Source organism: Apus apus, chromosome Z (genome assembly GCF_020740795.1).
Source record: "Apus apus isolate bApuApu2 chromosome Z, bApuApu2.pri.cur, whole genome shotgun sequence".
NCBI lineage: Eukaryota > Metazoa > Chordata > Aves > Apodiformes > Apodidae > Apus > Apus apus.
This window is the reverse complement of record NC_067312.1, coordinates 70,296,355-70,316,694: the sequence shown is the minus strand read 5'-3', so window position 1 is coordinate 70,316,694 and position 20,340 is coordinate 70,296,355. Positions and strand designations below refer to the sequence as shown.

General features: G+C 39.0%; 1 protein-coding gene across 1 annotated transcript in view; it reads right to left on the bottom strand.

Annotated features, from left to right (window-relative positions):
- MSH3 (mutS homolog 3) overlaps positions 1 to 20,340 on the bottom strand; it is a 118,897-nt gene that overhangs the window by 81,363 nt on the left and 17,194 nt on the right. The gene's annotated exons all lie outside the window — the stretch shown is intronic.

The following is a 20,340-nucleotide window of genomic DNA, read 5'->3' as shown; positions in this document are numbered from 1 at the left end:
GCAGGGGGGAGTACCTTAAGACCAAAAAAATGCTAGAAGCTAAAATAATGTAAAACAGTGTAAATAAAACTAATTTGCAGAATCTGAGTCAAGATAATTAAAAAAATAATACAATCCTTTACTGTAAGAATGAGTTTGCATATAAGCACAACTCACTGCAGTTTCCTGAATAAAACAGGAGTCCCTTTATTACTGTTGGACAATTCACAATTAAACAGGCATCAAGTATATAAAAACAAACATCCAAACTAAGTTTTCTTACAGTTCAAGAAGCCTTCCTAAGGAAAACCAATAACTCCAGAATTTTACCTTCCAACTACTATACCACCCTGCCTATTGTGCTTTAGGAATATTCAAATGTAGGGGTGCAGTAAACAATACTGTGCTGTACATCCATACGATGTAACACAAGTTCCTAACCAGTAGAGAATCCGGGAAGGAGATCTCTGCTCCTGAAGTATATTAAGAACTTTTTATTTCTGATGCTAGGCACAGATATATAAAATGTAAATTAGTGTTGCTGAAATTTTCTGATACACTTTACCCAAACAGGTATTTTCTCCGCACCTTCTCACAGCGCAAGTTTGTCACTGCAGAGAAAAAATGCCTACACTGCCCAGTAGAGCAAAGTGACCTGAAGGCATTCATCCTTTCAGAAATCCGTGTCATCTTCCCATATTAACATCTTTAGCAGAAATTACATTTCCTTTATTTGTCACCATTATGCTACCTCTGTTATATAACTGCTTCTAAGTCAGGGGCTCCAGGTTTTAACTCGTCTCAGAACTGGAGAACAATCACGCGTCCCTTTTTGGTAAATCTTGGCTTGGAGCTCCAGTAGCTTCTCTGGCAAAGCCTCAATGACATATCCAAGTGGCTGTTCTTTTGGCACTAAGTGCACACATTTTTATAAGTACAGCTTTTTTCTCCTGCCAGGGTGAAGTACTTTTCCACGTTTGCCTTCAACAACCTTCAGATACCAGGGATGGAGACAATGCTGTTGCAAAGAAAATGGTAGCACAATCATCCTCTCTCAGCATCTGCCACCCTCAGAATGATATAAATCAGTACTGCCTGTAGCAACCAAACAATTACATGTATGCTATCAATACACTACATACATGTTAGTCCCCAAACAAGGCCTCCAGCTTTTTAAACATCCCATTCCAAATCCCTTGTTTATGCTGGAAGCTGCTGAAAAGCCTAGCAACAACTCTGTCCCACATACGTATACATACACACACACATATATGTTTTACACATGTATATATATACACACACACACACAGAAAAAGTTGAGGAAAACTCCTTGCTTGCCTTTTACTATACAAACTATCGACACTTCTGTACATGTGCACACAGATTTCCTTCCAGTTGCCTTAGCAGAACTACAGCTGAAAAGAACTCCAATGGTATTTACAGACTTCAGAGTCTGCATCCAAGGAATCTGGAGAAAACATACTTTTAGCTTTAGGAACTCAGGGACAGGAGCTGCCAAGGAAGCCAAACAAAGAGGCTATGGGCTGAGCAATGGGCAGTGGGTTGTTTAGGGTCTGTATGACACAACAGAACTAGGTAATACAAGACAAAACACAAACACAGTTGTGCTCCAGCAGTGACTGCATCCACCTATAGACTCAAAGTAATCTTTCCCATGCTCCTTCCACCTGCCTATTTGGAGATTGTGATGAGACACACTACACTTGCTTCATGGAAACCTAGTAGCAAAGATCAAGAACTGCTAGGAAGCTATTTCCAACCACCTAGAAAGCAAGATGAGTAAAAACCAGCACAGACTTGCAACAACAACAACAAAAAATCTCATCAAATCAATTTAATTTTCATCATGGCAGAGAAACAGATTCTGTGGACAGAGAGGAATCAGATTATTTTCTACATGCTTGATTTCAGTGACGTTATTTTATACTATTTCACACAGCATTCTGGTAACTGTTCTACAGAAGCATAATTCACATGAAAGTTCTTATTACAGAATGGGCACAAAACTGTTTGGAGAACAATGCTCAGAATGGTATCAGCAGTTCACTGTCAAAATGCAAGAACATGTTTTGTAGAGTTCCATAAAGCTCAATGCTGCGTTTGGTGGCACTCAATACTTTGGTTGTCACTTGGACAATGAAAGAGGACAACTCCACTCAGCTTGCAAAGGGTGTGAAGCTGAAGCAACTGCAAAGAATTTCCGAAAACCAGACTTGAACTCAAGTCAATCTGGCATGGTGGAGAAATTACATAAAAAATACAAGTTATCTCTGTCATGTATTGCTGTGCTTAAACAGCACACAGCTAAAATGGAGTATAACTGAGTAGAAGCTTTAACTTTTAAGTTAAACATACAAAGCATATATACTTTACTTGCAAAAAGACAACACAGAGCAGCTCATATCCTATGAACAGCAGTACTCAAGTGATCTTCAGTGCCTCGTGCAGTTGAGTATCAACTCATACAACTGCTCTTCAGAGTCAGCACAGCACCTTCTCCACACTTTCAGCAGTATTTCCCTCTGTGATTTCCAGGTGCTATACAAAACATGACACAGGGACAACACAGCTCCCTATCACTGGTCTCATCAGGACAGTGAGAGCACGCTGGACTAATCTGCCATGTGTCTGTTTTGCTGTTACTGTTGTGTGCTGGCAACAACTCTGTAAACCAGCTGCTCCAGTTTGTCTCCAGAATCATCACTGGCACCACAATTCCTCCTTTGAGGACTATGCCAACCTGCAAAAATCTTTCTTCTTGCAGAGCTTCAAGCAAATTAAACAAAAACACCCCAAAGCAACAATAACATGAAACAAATTATAGGAGCACCCTGCTTAATATCTGCCATGCTATAGTAACATCAACTAAATAATGCTCCCCTAGTTACACCCCATCATGGAAAATACTTCTTTCTGAATTACAGTGTGTGTGAAAAGAGAGTTAAGACATAGATCCAATCATTTGCTCATACAATTTGGGATCACCCCCATGGCTTGCCTCTCCTTTCTACACCCCATCAAGTCCGACATAGCAGGGCATATTTTGTGGTCTGTGGCAACTTCTGTCCTGAATTTTCTGACATTAGTTATACAGATTTAAGGTTGGAAATTTCCATTCAAATTAGCACACTTTTTCGCTGTTGTTTTTAAGAAAGATTATTTCACTGTGGTGCCTTTCTGTCCCAGAACAGTTAAGCAAATTCCTTGACACACTCAGTGTTCCAGCAAATGACAGCATGCCAAAGTGTTTACCAGGTAAGTCACCAGAACTTTCTCCAAAAAGACACCACTAAACTGACCCTAACATGACCCATAGAGCTCGTAACATATTTTTTTTTTGTATGATACAGGAGAACATGCTAAACTGCTGCAACCTGCCAGGGCAACCAAGTGTTCCATGGCATGAAGAAGGAATATCCTGAAGGAAGGGAACGCTTTGATCCTTCCTACTTAGCTTCAAGTCAGTCTTAACTCTGGATGGAGGGTGAGGAAGCACACGCAATGTACAAGCCAATGCAAGTATTTCTCAAACCCCAGAGAATACATTTCTGAAGGTGATAATCCACAGGTGACAGAAATTAACAAAACACCGTATTTATGCTAAATATCCTAAAATCCGATGTGGAAGACTGTTCTCTGCACCTAGCTGACTCACCATGAAACACTTAAGTATCACATTGTGCTCCTGGGATAATTTTCAAATTCTGAACTCCTGTCTCCCCTTTTTTTCCCTCAAAAAATGGTTTCCTTTCTTTACATTGCAAGTACTGCACCTGCAGTTCCATACACACCTACATAAATGCAGCTACTGGCTGTCATGGTACCATTCTCTCCATCCCTTGCTACTTATTCCCATTGATACTGCTGCAATGACTGTAGAGCTTTTCTGACCCTGCAACCAACATTTGTAGCATGCTATGACAGAAGAAATCATTGGTGAGGAGGGGAGGGGAAAAAAAAAGCTTTTTAGCTGGTTAAATGCTTCAGCAACTGTGAAGTGAGAAGACAGTGACGGACCAGAACAGCTAGCTCTGATCACTATTTGTAAGGGAGACAGTGGCAAAAGCTTATCACCAGAAAGCTTTAGAAGCACTAGCTATTGTCTCAGGGTTTTATCACAGTCCTCTTCCAAAGCCAGAAGCTTTATTTCAGTATTTGTAGTCAATCAGCAAGAAGGGTCATCCCTTAGAAACTTCCCCTGCCTGAACCTTTTGGTCCCTCTACCTTCAAGTTTTCCTGCTTTCATTGCTTAATAACTTTATTTTGAATGTCAGCAATTATCGTAGTGAGCAGAGTAGAACATTTCCTACCTCTAAAACAGCAGAAATCACTGAGGGACCTCTGGAGGTCATGCTCTCCAGCCCTCCATTGCTAACATCAGACAGAAATTTCACTACACTGTATAAACATCTGCCACTGCCATAATGAAGGAGCTAACAGAAATGAGAAGCAGCTTGTAAGAGCAAGTCCAAGGCGAGACCAAAGTGAATTTTAACGTGTAGCACAAAAGAGAAGAACATGGCACGCAGAAGCCAAAGCTGCAAGAGCTACACCCTGAAATTCCAACAGAGAAGAGCACAGAACAACAGCCCATCTATCTGCTAATACTAAGCATGCTAAAATAACTGCTCCGTACTAAAACCACAATGAGGAGCTGAGTGCCAAAGTTTTACAGAATGTGACATGTACTAGAAACACGTCTAGAGAACTGCTGTTCTCTGGAAAGCACAACAAAACTGATGTTTAGGGAAAGAGATTAAACTTGAGAGGCAATGTAAGGGTCAAAATTAAGAGTCCCATCTCTACAAGTATTTGGAAAAGAAAGCATAAATGTAATCCAGGAATTATATAATAATTTTAATCTGCTTTTAATACATTTCCCCAGAAGTCAGCTATAGTCCATCCTGAAATACTTATTTTAATATCGCAAACCACTGTTGAATCTGCTCATTTAAATACCTTAGACAATTTCACACTAGCTCTTAAAACTTACAGCAATTACTTGACAGAATTATAGATTATCCTCCAGCGTAGTGATAAGTAACTCTCAAATCCCTCCCTAAATTACCTTTTTTTTTTTTACCAAAATGGATCTGTAAATGTCTACAGCAACGACAACAGGGTGGCAGACAGAAAAACTGACCTCTGTATTACATATTATATATCTAGAAATATTAAACCTTTCCCTGCATTGTCAAAAAAACCAAAGAAACAAGAAACAACTCTTCAAGTCCTTCATAAATGTTAGCAATAGATTAAAAGGAAGAGAGTGACTATAGCTAAAAGACACCAAAATATTCTAGACAGGCAGAGTGAAGGAAAAGATGACAGAACAACTTTGAAATAAAATAAGTTATGAAACTCCAATACAAATGTGTACGGTGAATTTTGGACCATCACCTTGTTCTAAATGGCAGCTTTTCTACTACCCCCTTCACAACCTTCCTTCGCTGTATTATGCATCTTTCCAAAGTGAACATACTGCTTTTCTGCTTAACAAGGTCACCTGTTGTCTGATCATACTTGTGTTGATTGACAGGAACATGAAACTTTCCCATTTTGAACAGAAAAAACTTTGAGCACAAAGCATTTTTTTCTGGTTTTCTTCTAATGTTTTTGGAAAGGCTTCCCACCTACCAATCTTGCAGTGAAGTCACAACCATTGTGCTTCTGTCAAATCATTGCCATCATTAAAACTCATCATTACAACCCCACTCTAGGATCAAGCTGATGGAGGAAAATTCAGTAGAATATGTCTTACTTAGAATATATAGCTTCCCTAGCAGCAGAGGTAATGGCCCAAATTCAGTTTGAACAAAGTGTAGCTCAGTGCTTAGCAATGTTTCCCACCCCTTTTAAGTAACTCCCTTTCCCTTTATACTGTGCTTGAGCAAAACCCTCTTAGGAATTTTTAATTTTATATATTTTAAATATCAATGGCTCTCAAAGTATTAAAAGTTATCTGGATCCTATACATACATGTGCAAAATATTTAGTGATTTGTCCAAGAAAGGAGAGTGTTTCCTAGGTGTGGCTGTTAAAATAAGTAAAAATTAAAAACAGATGGCTATGATACAACATACTCCTAGAAAGACTCTTGAATTCAAGTGACTTCTTCACAGGATTAACAAGAACCCCAAACCAAAGCTGAATGCTATGGAACAATATCAGCCACAGGAAATCAACAATGGTTCTTGGGGATGCTGATGTATCATGAACAGTGCATTTGCCCTGATGACTGATCAATATTCTACTAGCACAGACAGACACGATAAATAGGAAGTGGAATGTAAATAATCATCAGCCTATGAAACATAATTTCCAATAATTATATAAGAAATAATGGAGATGGTGAAAGAGAGAGTCAGTCCATGTATCTGTTATAAATCAATTTGAACTCATCTCCCACACTACTACCACAATTCTACCTGCCAAGAACTGTCAAAAACATGAATCCTGCTCTTTAAATCAGCATGACAACTGCTGTGGAAATTTAGTAGGAGCACTGAACATCCAGTATGGACTGCACTAAGAAAGTATATTGCTTCTGCAAGCAGGAAGGCTATACCTGGATTCTCCACCCATCACTGCACTGAAAGCACTCAAGTTAATGGCTCAGAAGAAGGCATCCTGCTCCTATTCAGGCTCTTACACACCTTCCTGAGGTCAATAAAGACACAGTATGACCACTTCTTGATTTTCAGTTTTGTGCAAGGGAAGCTGAGAACCTTTAAGAAATAAAACACATATATACACTAGCAATAGAGCAGAAGGGAACTCTTACGAGAAGAGAGTCTAGCTGTTTTGTTGAGTTGGACTGCTGTACTAAGGGAAGAAAAAAACTGTGGCAGTTCCCCAGAGGCAGCCTGGAGGAGGGAGAGGGCCAGGGAGCAGATGGCTGTACTTTCCACACAGATGTCATGCAGGAATGGAAGAGCTGAAAGGCCTCCAGGAAGAATCTATCTATGCCTTGTCTGCATTACAGAAAGTAATATTCTGACCCCTATATGGAAACTGATCAGTAGTCAAAATTAGCTACATGTAACTAATTCTGCCCTCTGATCCACAGATTTGTGTTCACAGCTGGATAATGCCTCATACTCCAAATAAACCAGTGGAAACTGGAAATCTTCTTCTTTCAGTTTACCAGAAGTGGAGATCGCAGTTCAGAGCAGAAACAATGGCCTAATACTTCTCCCATACATTCCTCATCCAAATCCTGTCACAAGAAACTTGCTGGTTCTCAAAGTGAGAGATGTCAACTATCAACCTGTATCTGAAAAAAATCACTCACTGGAAGCTCTTGGGAAATACATGGCATAACACTGTAAGATTACAGCCCCACTTACACAAAATAAGAAAAAAAAAAATCCTAATTCAGCCCATATAAAATCTCACTTTAGTTTAAATTTGAAAAGAACATATACACAATACCATGCTTACAGGTCATTACACCTGGCACTTGTGTATAAAACCTGCAGTAAAACTGCAATTCTTTACTTAAAATACCACATTATTCTAACAAGCTATAACAAAATGAAGGAGAAAAAAATCCAAAATATGTCTTCAGGATTTGAGTAATTTTACCCAGATATTTTTGTACAAGATTTTATATTCTTACTATATTTTTATTTTTAACTATCTGCAAAGTAACTACCTCATCTATATCCAGAGCTGAAACTTTGGAGTCAACATTCCTCCAGGTATCACCCATCACTAAAAAAAAGGGTGAGAAATACCTTCACTCAAGCCGCAGAGGCAAAGAAAATCAACAGCATGGTGTTTATATACCATACTCAGAGCCACATTAAATAGGTCTGCATAGAATACCAGGTTGGAAGGGATCCCAAGGATCATCTGGTCCCACCTTTCTTGACAAAAGCATGGTCTAGACAAGATGGCCCAGCACCCTGTCCAGCCAAATTTTAAAAGTTTCCAACGCTGGGGAATCCACCTGGGGAGATTATTCCAATAGTTGATGGGTCTCATTCTGAAAAAAATTCCTATTGTGTCCAATGAGAATCTCCTAGGCAGTAAGTTCCATCCACCACCCCTCATTTTTTCCATGTGACTCCTTGTAAAATGTGAGACTCCATCTTCTTTGTAGCTGCGCTTCAAGTACCAGGATATGGTCATAGGGTCTCCCCTAATCCTTCTTTTCTCAAGGCTGAACAAACCCACTTATCCCAGCCTTTCCTCATACAGCAGGCTTCCCAGTCCTTTAATAATCTTCATGGCCCTGCTCTGGACCCTCTTCAGTCTGTCCACATCTTTTTTGTATAGTTCAGTATAAACTGAACCCAATATTCAAGGTGTGGCCTGAGAAGTGCTGAGTAGAGTCAGATAATGACTATATGGTCTACATGCTGCATCTTGAGGAACAACACCCCTAAGGCTATGCTATACTAATTTTAATTCAGTCAGCAGTTAAAAGAGTAGTAGGAAGCACAAAGCTCCAAAGCTACTGATATCTGTGCTAATAAACTGGTACTTATTTGCCTGTTTCCTTTATGATTACACCTTAATTACTCTTGTCAGTGAGAATGGCTTTTTCCATGCAGATAGGACAGTAAGGGATATTGGTATAAATTTTGAGAAAAGAATAAGCAGGGAAACATACCAGGATAAATTTGAGTATCATGAAGACAAAACGTTCTTGTGGCAGTGAAGGCTGACCTGTATTGTGCTGCACAATAGTGCAAGGACAGTGAGATGAAGATAAGTGATTATTCCACTTTACCTGAGTATTACTCCTATGCAGAAAAAGGACTCTAGTTTGGGCCTCCAGTACAAGACACCTATCAAAGAACTAGAGGGAAACCAGGAGGGCCTCTAAGACAACTAGGCTTAAAGAATTTGCCAAATGCGGACAGACTAAGGAAACTGAATTTATTTGGTATGGAGAAAGCTAAGTGGACATTTTCTACTATCTAAAGGGCACTTAGAAAAAACCTGGGAGCAGATTCTTGTCAGCAGTGCACAATGAAAGGACAAAACTAGACAGTCACAAGTGGCAACATGTTGAAATTACTGCACAAGCTTTAGAAAAAAAAAAAAATTCTTCCCCACAAGACCAACTGAGCAAATAAGCAGGTGGTACAGAGCAGCTGGAGACTTCCCATCCTTGAGGATTTTCCAAACTGGGAAAACTGCATGCAATCTGATCTAATGTTGAAAACAGCCCTGCTTTGAGCAAGAGGTTAAACCAAATGACCTCCAGAATTCCCATCCAAGCCAAATTTTTCCAAGATTCTGAGAAAAAGAAATATTTAAGAAACAGTGAAAGTTACTAAATAAAGCATAAGCTAGTTATTAAATACAATATAACCAGTAGCTTAACTGCACCAATAAGCAAACGGACATCCAGACTGGCTGCATAATCTTACTTGCCATACAGCACTACCAAGAAGTTTCTTCTGTTCGGTAGAAAAAAGATCAGCATATAAGATTTTAAATTACAGTTTACAGCAATCTACTAATGAGATTGGAAGTGGATGTGATGATGGGACAATTATGGTTCCAGAGCTGGTCTGTTACCACGTCATGTTTTCAGGTGACCTACTTCCACAGAGTCTTTCTTATGTATCTCAGAAACTCAAGATCTGTGCTCTAAGCAGTGGATGCTCTTTGGAAAACCAAGTAATTTTCCACACAAGAATTATCTTAATATGCCTCCACATAGAGGACTTCAACAATCCAGTAGCTAGGAGATGAAGAGATAAGCTTTTCCCTTTTCTATGGGCAAACTTCATATGCAACAGAAAGGACAGAACATACTTTTTAAGCCGATTATCTAACCATATTTTTCAGCTGAGACTGCCACGAAGTGTCTCATGTTATTTTGATTGCTGGTATGCATAAGTTGCTATTCACATTTCATTCTCCTCTCACGCCACAAACAGCATCACTTGAACAGACTCCAACTGAAAGGATAAGATATGTTATGTAATTGCTCAGTCTACCAGTTTTTCCCTTTTTTCCCCTCCAGTTGGGAGGATCAATCTTTGGGAGACCTAATAGATTCAAGTCTCCTTTACACAACAGGAGAAAAAAAAAAATTAAGCCATAACAAGATCTTGCAGCTGTCAGCATCTGCAACCGCAAATGTAATTAAAGCCCACAAAAAAAACCCAAAAAGCAAAAAACCACAACTGTTAAGCATTTCCATCCCTAAAACCAAGCCTACTCTGTTTTGAAGCAGCTTCAATAATCAAACTGAGTTTGCCTTTGCACATGGCCCACAGCTTGCAAGACTTTTTATCTTTTTTCAGGGAAGATCCAGTTCTATTTGCTACAGTGCATTTTTTTAATGATCCTACAACATAGCATACTGGAAGACTGTATTATCCCTGATTTTCTTCCAAAAATTACTCCATCTGAGCTCTCCAGCCATGACTAAAGTAAAGAGACTCCAATTCCAGACTCACAAATATAATATACCCAGTGAAACACTAACTTCAAATCTAACACAATAGGCAAAGTTCTGCTCTATCCCCAGTCCTTTTTTCTTTGCTGTTCCTTGAGTTACTCTCCTTCACTGCTGTCATGCTATGACAGCACCGTGGTTTCTGCTGCATTCTACCTCTCCTCAGTGTAACAAACACTTGTCTTGTACTCCATAACAAAACTTTTTAACTTGATCTTCTAGTCACCCAGTGAAAACAGGATGACATTTAAGATGGGAGTAAGGGAGCTGAACATAACAACAAATCCAAATATGGAGTGAGCAAGAAGACCCTCAGGAAGTAATTTGAATGAAAGCCAATAAAAAGGATCAGGAATCTCTACTGTGACAGATCTTAACTTGAGAATGAGTATCACATTCATCCTCCACTCCAAAAACAAAAGAGGCTGCAGGGTTTTGGTCACGTGGGCTAACGGCAAATGGAATTTCTATTTTTAATAACAGTATTCTAATAAAATTTCTAACTCAAACAGAAATTTGGCTCTCATACATCAAAAAAAAAACAACAAAACACAACAACTGCAAATGGCAGACAAAAGTTCAAAGAAATCTTCAAACCCTCAGAGTTCTGTATTATCCTTCAGCAAGGGCCACACTCTGGTTTCAGGAAAGAGTAAGACACCTGCTGAGTTTGAGCATGATTTGTCTTACAGTGGCCCAATGGAGAGCACAACACAAAAGCAGGCTGGTTACATTCCTGCTGCTAGCTGAACACCTCCAAAAAGAGCAATGGAGACTCTCCACAATCAGTGGGACCTTCACAGTTCTCAACCATCTCACAAAAGGAAAACTAACCCATGGAATGGTTTCCTGAGGCACTTGTACCCAAAAACAATTTCCAAGCTTGGGAATGAAGACCGTAAACCTAACAGACAAAATATAGTCTATTCATGCAGAAAGACCTCTACACTACACACTGCTGAAGTATGCCAATTCAGCAAGGGAGAGCTCGTGTTCAGTATGTGCCTGTTTACTGCTTTCAATATACAAGCCCAACCTGAGAAACTGCACTGCTACTAGAGCATTTCTTGTGTGTGGTGAGGAAAATGCAGCCACATGCTCAGCTGGTGATGCAGTGCTTCCCTCTGGGAACAACACATTCTGGTGTGCTAACCATGTATGTTGTGTTTTCAAAGGGCTTTCTCTGCCAGATGGCAATGTAGCCTGTCTCTGTACAAAGAAGCACATGCCTACACATACTGGTCACCCAACATGCATCAAACCAAGAAACTATCCTTTAAATCTCACTGCTTGAGCAGAATTTGGCTTGGGCAACTTCTCATCTGTCACAGATAAAGAGCTTTACATGTTTTGTAATGTTTTAAATAGAGGCTGCTGGACAGAAAACAGGAAACAGCTGGCTAGTCAATTACACTTTTAATTAATGTTTCCTTTGATAAGCTGATACAGATTTAAGAATCCATTAAATGTGATGAAACGAACTTGTTAATTTTTCAACAAATTATTTCAAGCTTTCCTGTGAGACTCACAAAGATGCTTAAACACACTGACATTTCTAATAGAATAAATACAAAGAGCATTAACAATTATGCCTTCTATATACAAATTTTATTTTATTTACTATATTCCTGTAATTAAGAGGCATATTTTAACGTCAAATGGCTACTTCCCTTGACTTCACGTCAAAAAGTTTGTACAAGTGAACAAGCAGGGAAGTTATCTTTCCCATGGCTGAATTTAGTATGTAACACACAGATGATGTACACTATGTATTTTTCATTCTGCTGTTTTGCTAGGATTGATGATAAATGAGACAACAGCAAAAAGCTGGTTAAATTGCCTTACAAACAGAAAATACATTTGAAGGAAACAGATCAAGGCAGGATAGGCTTAACGGGATTCTTCTCAAGAAAAAAATGAAAAAGCAGATCAGGATTAAAAGCTGAAACTCAATTTATCTCATGTTTACACTTTGTGATTTGAGTGAATGTTCTCTATGGAAAGGATTCAGCCCAAAATACAATACTCAATAGCACGAGATTGTACAACATCTCTGTAGATAGATCTGAAATGAACTCAGAACTGCCAGAATTTCGGTTTATTTAAGTAAGAAAAAATTTGAAGAGAAGAAATAGTATCTTAATACTGCAACAATTGATATTTATTTATTAGATTTTGTAAATCAAGACTTACAGAAACTGAATAATAAAACTTCTATTATTGCCAACAAATGAAATGCTTACAAGTCAGAGGGCACAGAGGGTTAAAGCTAAGTGAAACTACTTCTGTCAGATAAATGATTTTCACACACTAGGCACACTGTCTTATTTTTCTTCAGTTTCTGTTTTTTAAAATACACGGAGTTGCTGGTGTAACATATGGGAAACTGCCTGTAATGTTTCTAACAAAAACAGTAATTCCCTTTACCCAGCTTGATACAAAAGGTGTAAGGTACCAGTATACACTCATAGTAAATTAGGAGACATCTCTGTTAATACACATCCATTTCTAAATGTGATTTCCATCTGTCATACTATATGGGTATGGATTGCAAAAAGGGAACTTCAGTTCCATGCTAAGTCCTCTCTCAACAGCCAATGTGAAATTGTACAGCTATCAATATGACCACGCTTCAAGACAAATAGACACATTATCTCTGAATCTACAATATGAGCAGGCTAGAACAATTCTAGAAGCATAATATACTGTGATATTACAAACACAATGATTAGTCCATTCACGTCAGAACTGAGGTGATTTGTCTCATCACAGTCCTTACCTACACTTTTTATAGTACTTTTCTGTTGAAGAGGAGCCATCATATTTCAACAGCCCTACACTCACACCAAGTTACAAAGCTCTTCTCTGCCCATTTCCATATTATCATTGAAGTCACCACTTCAAACCCACCTGTGTAATGGACTGTATGACATGTAGGGCTCAGACAATGTAGATCCAGATCCCAAAGCTATGTGCATACTCAGGCACAGCATGCCTGGACCAATTAAGAGAGATGTATTTATTCTGCCTATTCAAGATACCTATGACATAGAAGACAGCATAAAAGCATGGATTTTAACCAAAAGTGGTTTCTACTCCTCACACTTGCAACATTTTGTATTCAACAGTTAGTCATTTCCACTTTGTCGAGACTCACAAAATTACATTATGATTTTGAGTAATAAGTGGCAAACAGATTCCAAAATATGCATTGTAAGAAATAATTCATGCAAGTTGATCATAACTGCATTTAATTATAATATTTATGAAAGCACATCTCTACAGACATTAGCATTCAAATTATTATGCCAGATAGAGTCTGAGGGCTGAATATGGCTGTGTCTGAAACTTGGGCCACATTTAATTTCTCACATCCAGATCAAGAAACTAAACGTTTACTACTATGTTTTATTTTCAGTCCTTTTTAGCTTAGCTTCAAAAATATTTTCTAAGCCTTGATGCCTCTGTACACTTGAAGTCAGCAAGCATCACACACTACCTAGCAGCTGATAAGGTCCCCGTTTTGCAGCCTTCACTCTGCAAACCTGTGTGAGAAATCTAACAGAAAGAAGCACAAGCTCCAACACCAGAATACACAGCTCACTGTGATACGTCCAGTTCCTGCACTTCAAACTACAAGGCTGGCCTAAACAGGTAGTTATCAGGTGGACCTGACAAAAGAGTAAGAATTCTAAAGCCTCTTCTAGGTTGACTGATGATTTCCTTTGGCCCAGTTTAAACATAAATTTTCCCCACTGTCCTGATAAGGCTGCTTTGATGGAGATGATAAACTTTATCCAAAAGTGCAGTGGAAAGCTCATCTAGGAAAACAGCTGTTCCTTCAAACTCAGTTAAGAAAGCAAAGTCATCAGTTTACAGCCTTCTTTAGTTATAGATTATTTTTATAAGCTGCTTGTGAGCCAAAGAACATTGGCTGGACTATTTTTCTTCTTATAGCTAAGAATTTTTCATGAAACAAAGACCCTTTTTACGGGCAAGGAGTTTACAAAACCCTGTACAGCTCACCAATATATATATAACTGCTACTTTACATGTATATACTTTCACCTAGATGAACTCAAAGCACAAATCCTTTCATTAAATTTCAGAGATAAATGAAGTATTTTGTCAAGACCATAGGAATAACAAGCATAATGTATTTGCAACAAATACAGAATGCTTTATGGTAAGGCTTAACTTCATGACTTTCAGAAATCCATGTGCTATCTTTTAAGATCATTAAAGCAGTTTAACAAGATTTTTGACAGCTACACAACTGATGCCCACAAATTAAAGGCTTCTCTTTTCAGTCTTCCCTTCTTCCTATTTTTTTTTCTCTCAGATGCATCAGGGATTTATTTTTATACATCTAATGCAGCACTGCCCTATGACTGTACTTGAGGGATGGACTGTTTGGTGGATAAGGAACTGGTTGGGTGGTCACATCCAGAGAGTAGTGGTCAATGGCTCCATGTCTGGATGGAGATCAGTCATGAGGGGAGTCCTACAGGGGTCCATATTGGGACCAGTACAGTTTAATGTCTTCATCAGTGACACAGACAGTGGAGCACCCTCAGCAAGTCTGCAGATGTCACTAAGTGTTGTTGATTCCCTAGATTCCCCAGAGGAGCTGGAAAGGCTGGAGGAGTGGCCCTAGGTGAATTGTGTCAACTTCAACAAGACCAAATGCAAGATCTTACACATGGGTTGTGGCAACATCCAGTATCAATAGCAGCTGGGAGATGAAGGGATTGAGAGCAGGTCTGCAGAGAAAGGCTTGAGGGTCCCAGTGGATGAAAAGCTGGACATGAGCTGGCAATGTGCACTTGCAGCTCATAAAGCCAACTGTATCCTGGGCTGCATCAAAATAAGCGTGGCCAGCAGATCTAGGGAGGGGAATCTCCTCCTCTAATCCACACTGAGAGACCCCACCTGGAGTAATGTTTCCAGCTCTGGAGTCCTCAGCACAAGAAAGACATGGATCTGTTAGAACGGGGCCAGAAGAGGGCTACAAAAATGACCAGAGTGCTGGAACACTTGTCCTGTGAAGACTGAGAGAGTTGGCTTTTTCAACCCGGAGAAAAGAAGGCTTCAGGGAGACCCTACAGTGGCTTTCCAGTACCTTAAGGGGCTCATAAGAAAGATGGAGACATATTTTAGCAGGGTCTGTTGCAACAGGACAAGGGATAATGGTTCTAAACCGGAAAAGAGTAGATTTAGGCTAGATATTAGGAAGAAATTCTTCACTATGATGGTCTAGACACTGGAACTAGTTGCCCAGACAGGTAGTAGATGCCCCATCCCTGAAAACATTCAAGGTCAGGCTCTGCGCAACCTGATCTAGTTGAAGATGTCCCTGGTCACTGCAGCATGTTTGGACTGGATCACCTTTAAAGGTCCCTGCCACCTCAAAAGTGATTCTGTAAGTAACACCTTGCTCTTCACACTGTTCTCTTGGCTCTTTGTTAAGCCCTAACAAGAGATTTTTAGTTAGAAGGGAAATTCTTAACCCAAAAGGATTGCAAGACATGCAGTGAGATGATGTGAAGTATCCAGGAGAAATCCAGGGAACCTGTCCAGGAAAGTTATCCTTCTCTTTTCAGAACCCTGCACTTCATCACCATATATGAAAGATGAAGAAAGGTAGAAAGGTCTAACTTATGTCCTCCCTAGGATGGTGCTATATGGGGACCTGCCGCTTCTGCTTCCATCTTCAAGCCCCTGTCAACCATAACTTTGTTTAGGGGTATACAGAGGAAAAAACAGTGCCAAGCAGTCTGTTGCAGGCAATACCTGAAATCTTGCTGCAGATGGGAAAAAGAACACCATGGATACAAGAAAAAAAAATTTAAAATAAAGGCACGGACACAAAGAGGTGGAAAAGACTCAAGAAAGCAAGTAGGATAGTTGTAAAGAACAGGCAGAAGGGATGGAACAGCAGATAGTTATCTTCCACCTAACTAGAAGAAAGCAAGAGACAGGCACAACATTAAATAGGAAGAGCAGTGACTCAAGTATATTTGCTAGAAATTGTTTTCAAGTGTATTCATTTGCCTCTGCAGAAAGATTCTATCACATAAATGGAAAGCAAATATGCAAACATGATAACTTTTAATATTAAAACATACTGTATTAGTAAGCTTTGTACTGGAAGAGTTAAATATTACAGCAACTATTTCAAGTTCTTTTTTAAGAACTCAGAAAATATCCATGTAAATTCAGAAGCAAACTTAAGTACAGATTTCTAACAATCATTTTTACTACTCCAGATTCCCAGAGGAAAAGTCCACTCTTCACAGCTCTAATTTACTGAAAGCATCTTACCTGTACCATACATCAAAAAGAACATCTGTTCAAACAGAGACAAATGTAAGCAAGTCAAGCACAAAATTAAACTGTTAAAGCTAGTCTGAAAGATAAAGTTTGTTCCCTTTTGTAGCTGGCATATAAAAACTCATTTCAGTTTCATTTTCTTCAAAATTAAGAAAATGAATATATTCTGGTTTTATTAAAAAAAAAAAAAAAAAGTATTCATGGCATTTCTCTCTTCCCTAACTTACATGGGGTTTGGAACCACCATTACAAGAAAATTATTATTCTTCTCCATCTAGTATCTATGCTATCTGCATGTCAAACATGGAGACAGTTTTTGGTATTTCTCCCTCATGTACTTGTCTCACTTACATCACTACACTGTTTTGATTGAAATTGCTGAATTTCTAACAACTAGCACTAACAATAACAGCAGAAAATGTGGGAAGAAATAATGTCTGAGAAATCAATATGTCAAAAGTGTCCATGATGCCACTGTTTCACAGTGAAAGATTTATGTCCCAACCCAACTTCAAAGAAGAATATATAAGAGAAAATGAGTTGTTATTAAAAAAAAAAAAAGCTAGGACTTAACAAATACACCAACATTCATAAGTAGTTAAAAAATTTAAAATTTGCATGCCAGCTTTAAAAGCTTAAAAGTCCTTCTCCATTTGAATATGTGCACTCCAGCTACAGTTTAATGCAACATTTTCAGGGAACAAAAGAAAACACACAACGGATGTTCTGGTTGTAAGAGCAAGATGGCATCAGACACACATATGCTGCTTCATAGTATGTTAGCTCCTCCACAACAGATCAAACTTGGCTCATGCATTTACCCTGATGGAAGTCCAGTTAATATTACCTCTGGATGAAAACAAACAAGTTACCTTCATATATAAAACACAGAACACACACACACTGAAGTTACCATGGACCAGCCAACCAACATGCAGGCAGGACAGCCTGGAGTGTGGAGTTACAGTAGCAAAGTACTGATGTAACTAGATCCTTCAAAAAGGATTTTACTTTCATTCAAAACTCAGTTTCAGTCCAAGCAGTGTTGCCAGTTGTGTTTGGGGTTTGGCCATTTTTAAGAAGAAAAGCCACTTATATTTTGTTCTGGTCAACTCAAAGCACATACACAAGGGGCTGGTTTGCCATAAAGACCTGAGTGCTCCCTAACATCCGTACAGTCAGAGTTACTAGGACCTTCCACACTTTAGCAAGTCAATTATATCTGTATTCTAATACAGGTGAGACAACTTCCATTTTTAAGTGTCTGCATGTCTGCATGCCTCCCCTCCTCTCACCCCAGTGCAGTATGCAGTTGTTATACTGGTAACAGTTGTACAACCCTCCAGTTTACACAAGGCTGTTGGATATAATCACCTGCTCTATCACTCAAATATCTAATACATGTAACATCTATATCATGTTATCAATGCAGCAAGTGTCCATTAGCAAATGTTCACTTCTCTGAATAACACCTGCATTATCTGAAAACTGTAAATTAAATTACTAATATGAATCACATCAGAATAAAAATGCCACGTGGGTACTTAATTTTTTTTTTTTAGCAGAGCAATGACCTCTATCTCAAGTAAAAAAGAAAAATTCAAATGTACATAAGAATTATTCCTTCAAATTAGGATTACTGAACTTGCAAATTTTATTACCATTCTCTACCAAGTCACCTAATGCACGGCAACTGTTTTCCTCACAAATATCTAGGGAAAATTAGTTCTTACTACTTGGTTGCTTTGATCCCCTCCCTCCTGAGAACCAGAATGAGCAGCGCTCCAGCATGATGGTGCCACCTCCTGGAGGACAGAGGGGTAGAGCTCCAGGCTCCCATCTGGGTTTGTTAAGTTTAAGCTTCAAACACCCTTCCCTGTCTGAGAAACTTTGACAGTTGCTGTGAAAAGTCAACACTATATAAATACATCATGAAAGAAATAAACAGATAACATCATAAAGACCAGAGAGGAAAATAAAGAGTAGAATTACTTACATGTCCCCTCCTGCAGTTTCTGATCTATCCTATAATAATAAAACAAACTGGTGCCGAAATATGGAAACGCATGGTTTAATCTTCCTGCTTCTTTCAATAAGATATCTTTTTTTCTAATTATAAATTTTGACAGTAAGAAACTGCACAAACATCAAGATCAATTTAATCTTGCTTTATTTAATAATGTTTGGCTCAAATACTAGGAAAAGAAAGGCAAAATCATTAATCTCACTAATAAGTGTAAAAAATGCCACAAATTAAGCTCCTGAACACAGCATGTTTTCCATGCTGCTTGCAATCACATGAAAAGTAGTGTATCTTTGAACCACCAGCTACAGACTGCTGGGGAAGCTTTCCAGGGCACCATCTTCTTCACTTTTACCTTGAGGAATTCACAAAAACACAGGGGCAAGGTAAGGCCTGGAAATGCCATCTGTTACTGTAACAAGCAATCATAGAATCATAGGGGTTGAAAGGGACCTTTGAAGATCTAGTCCAACCCCTGTGCTGCAGCAGGAAAACCTAGGGCAACAGGGCAACATCACACAGCAACATGTCCAGACAGGTCTTGAAAATCTCCAGAGAAGGAGACTCCACAACATCCCTGAGCAGCCTGGCCCAGGGCTCTGCAACCCTCAGAGTAAAGTTTTTCTTTATGTTGAGGTAGAACTTCCTGTGTTGTACCTTGGCAATGTTTCCCCTCATCCTGTCACAGGGCAACAATGCAGAGACTGCCCCATTCTTGACACCCACCCTTCAGATATTTGTAGACATTAATAAGGTCCCCTCGTAGTCTTCTCAAGACTAAACAGCCCCAGGTCTCTCAGTTTTTCCTCATATGACAGATGTTCCAGTTCCTTAAACATCCTTGTAGCCTCTATTGGACTCTTTCCAGTAGATCCCTCTCTCTCTTAATCTGGGGAGCCCAGAACTGGACACAAAACTCCAGATATTAACTTTTTTTTTTTTTCCCTAATACATCATCCAGGTTAAGAAAAGTGCTCTGAACAGCATTCACAGTGCAAATGCCTTCCCATGTTTACCTAGTGGCAACTCTGAGTGTGTAATGGAACAGTAATTTTGCCACAAGGCTGCCATATGCTTGTGTTCTGTCCCAAATTGAGAAGAGCAATAACGTAGGAAATGGCAGACTTTACACACAAGCAATTTGTCAAAGCAGATTTTAGCCCCACACTTCCCTCTCCTGCAATGCCGTAGAATTAACATAGTTCGTTCACAATAATGATCTGCAGCATTGAGAACAGCATGGTTCATGACTCCAACAAGATTAAATTGAAAAAAACCTGTCCAAAAGTTTTTTCAAGTCATTATATGGTTTGATAATACTGTTGTGGGTTTTTTTCCCCTCTCTGTTCAAAACCAGTGAGCTATGACAAGACCAATATTCTTCAAGCAGCTCTCCATACAGCTGAGTTGCCCAGGCCATGAATTGGATTATTACCAGTGCAAAAAGCCTCTTTACTCAGTAAACATCTGTTCAGTGATGCAATTGGGTTTTGTATTTACAGAAAATAGCTCACATGCTGGTTTTGTACTTTACTTTCTTTTTTTCTGCTGCAAATTC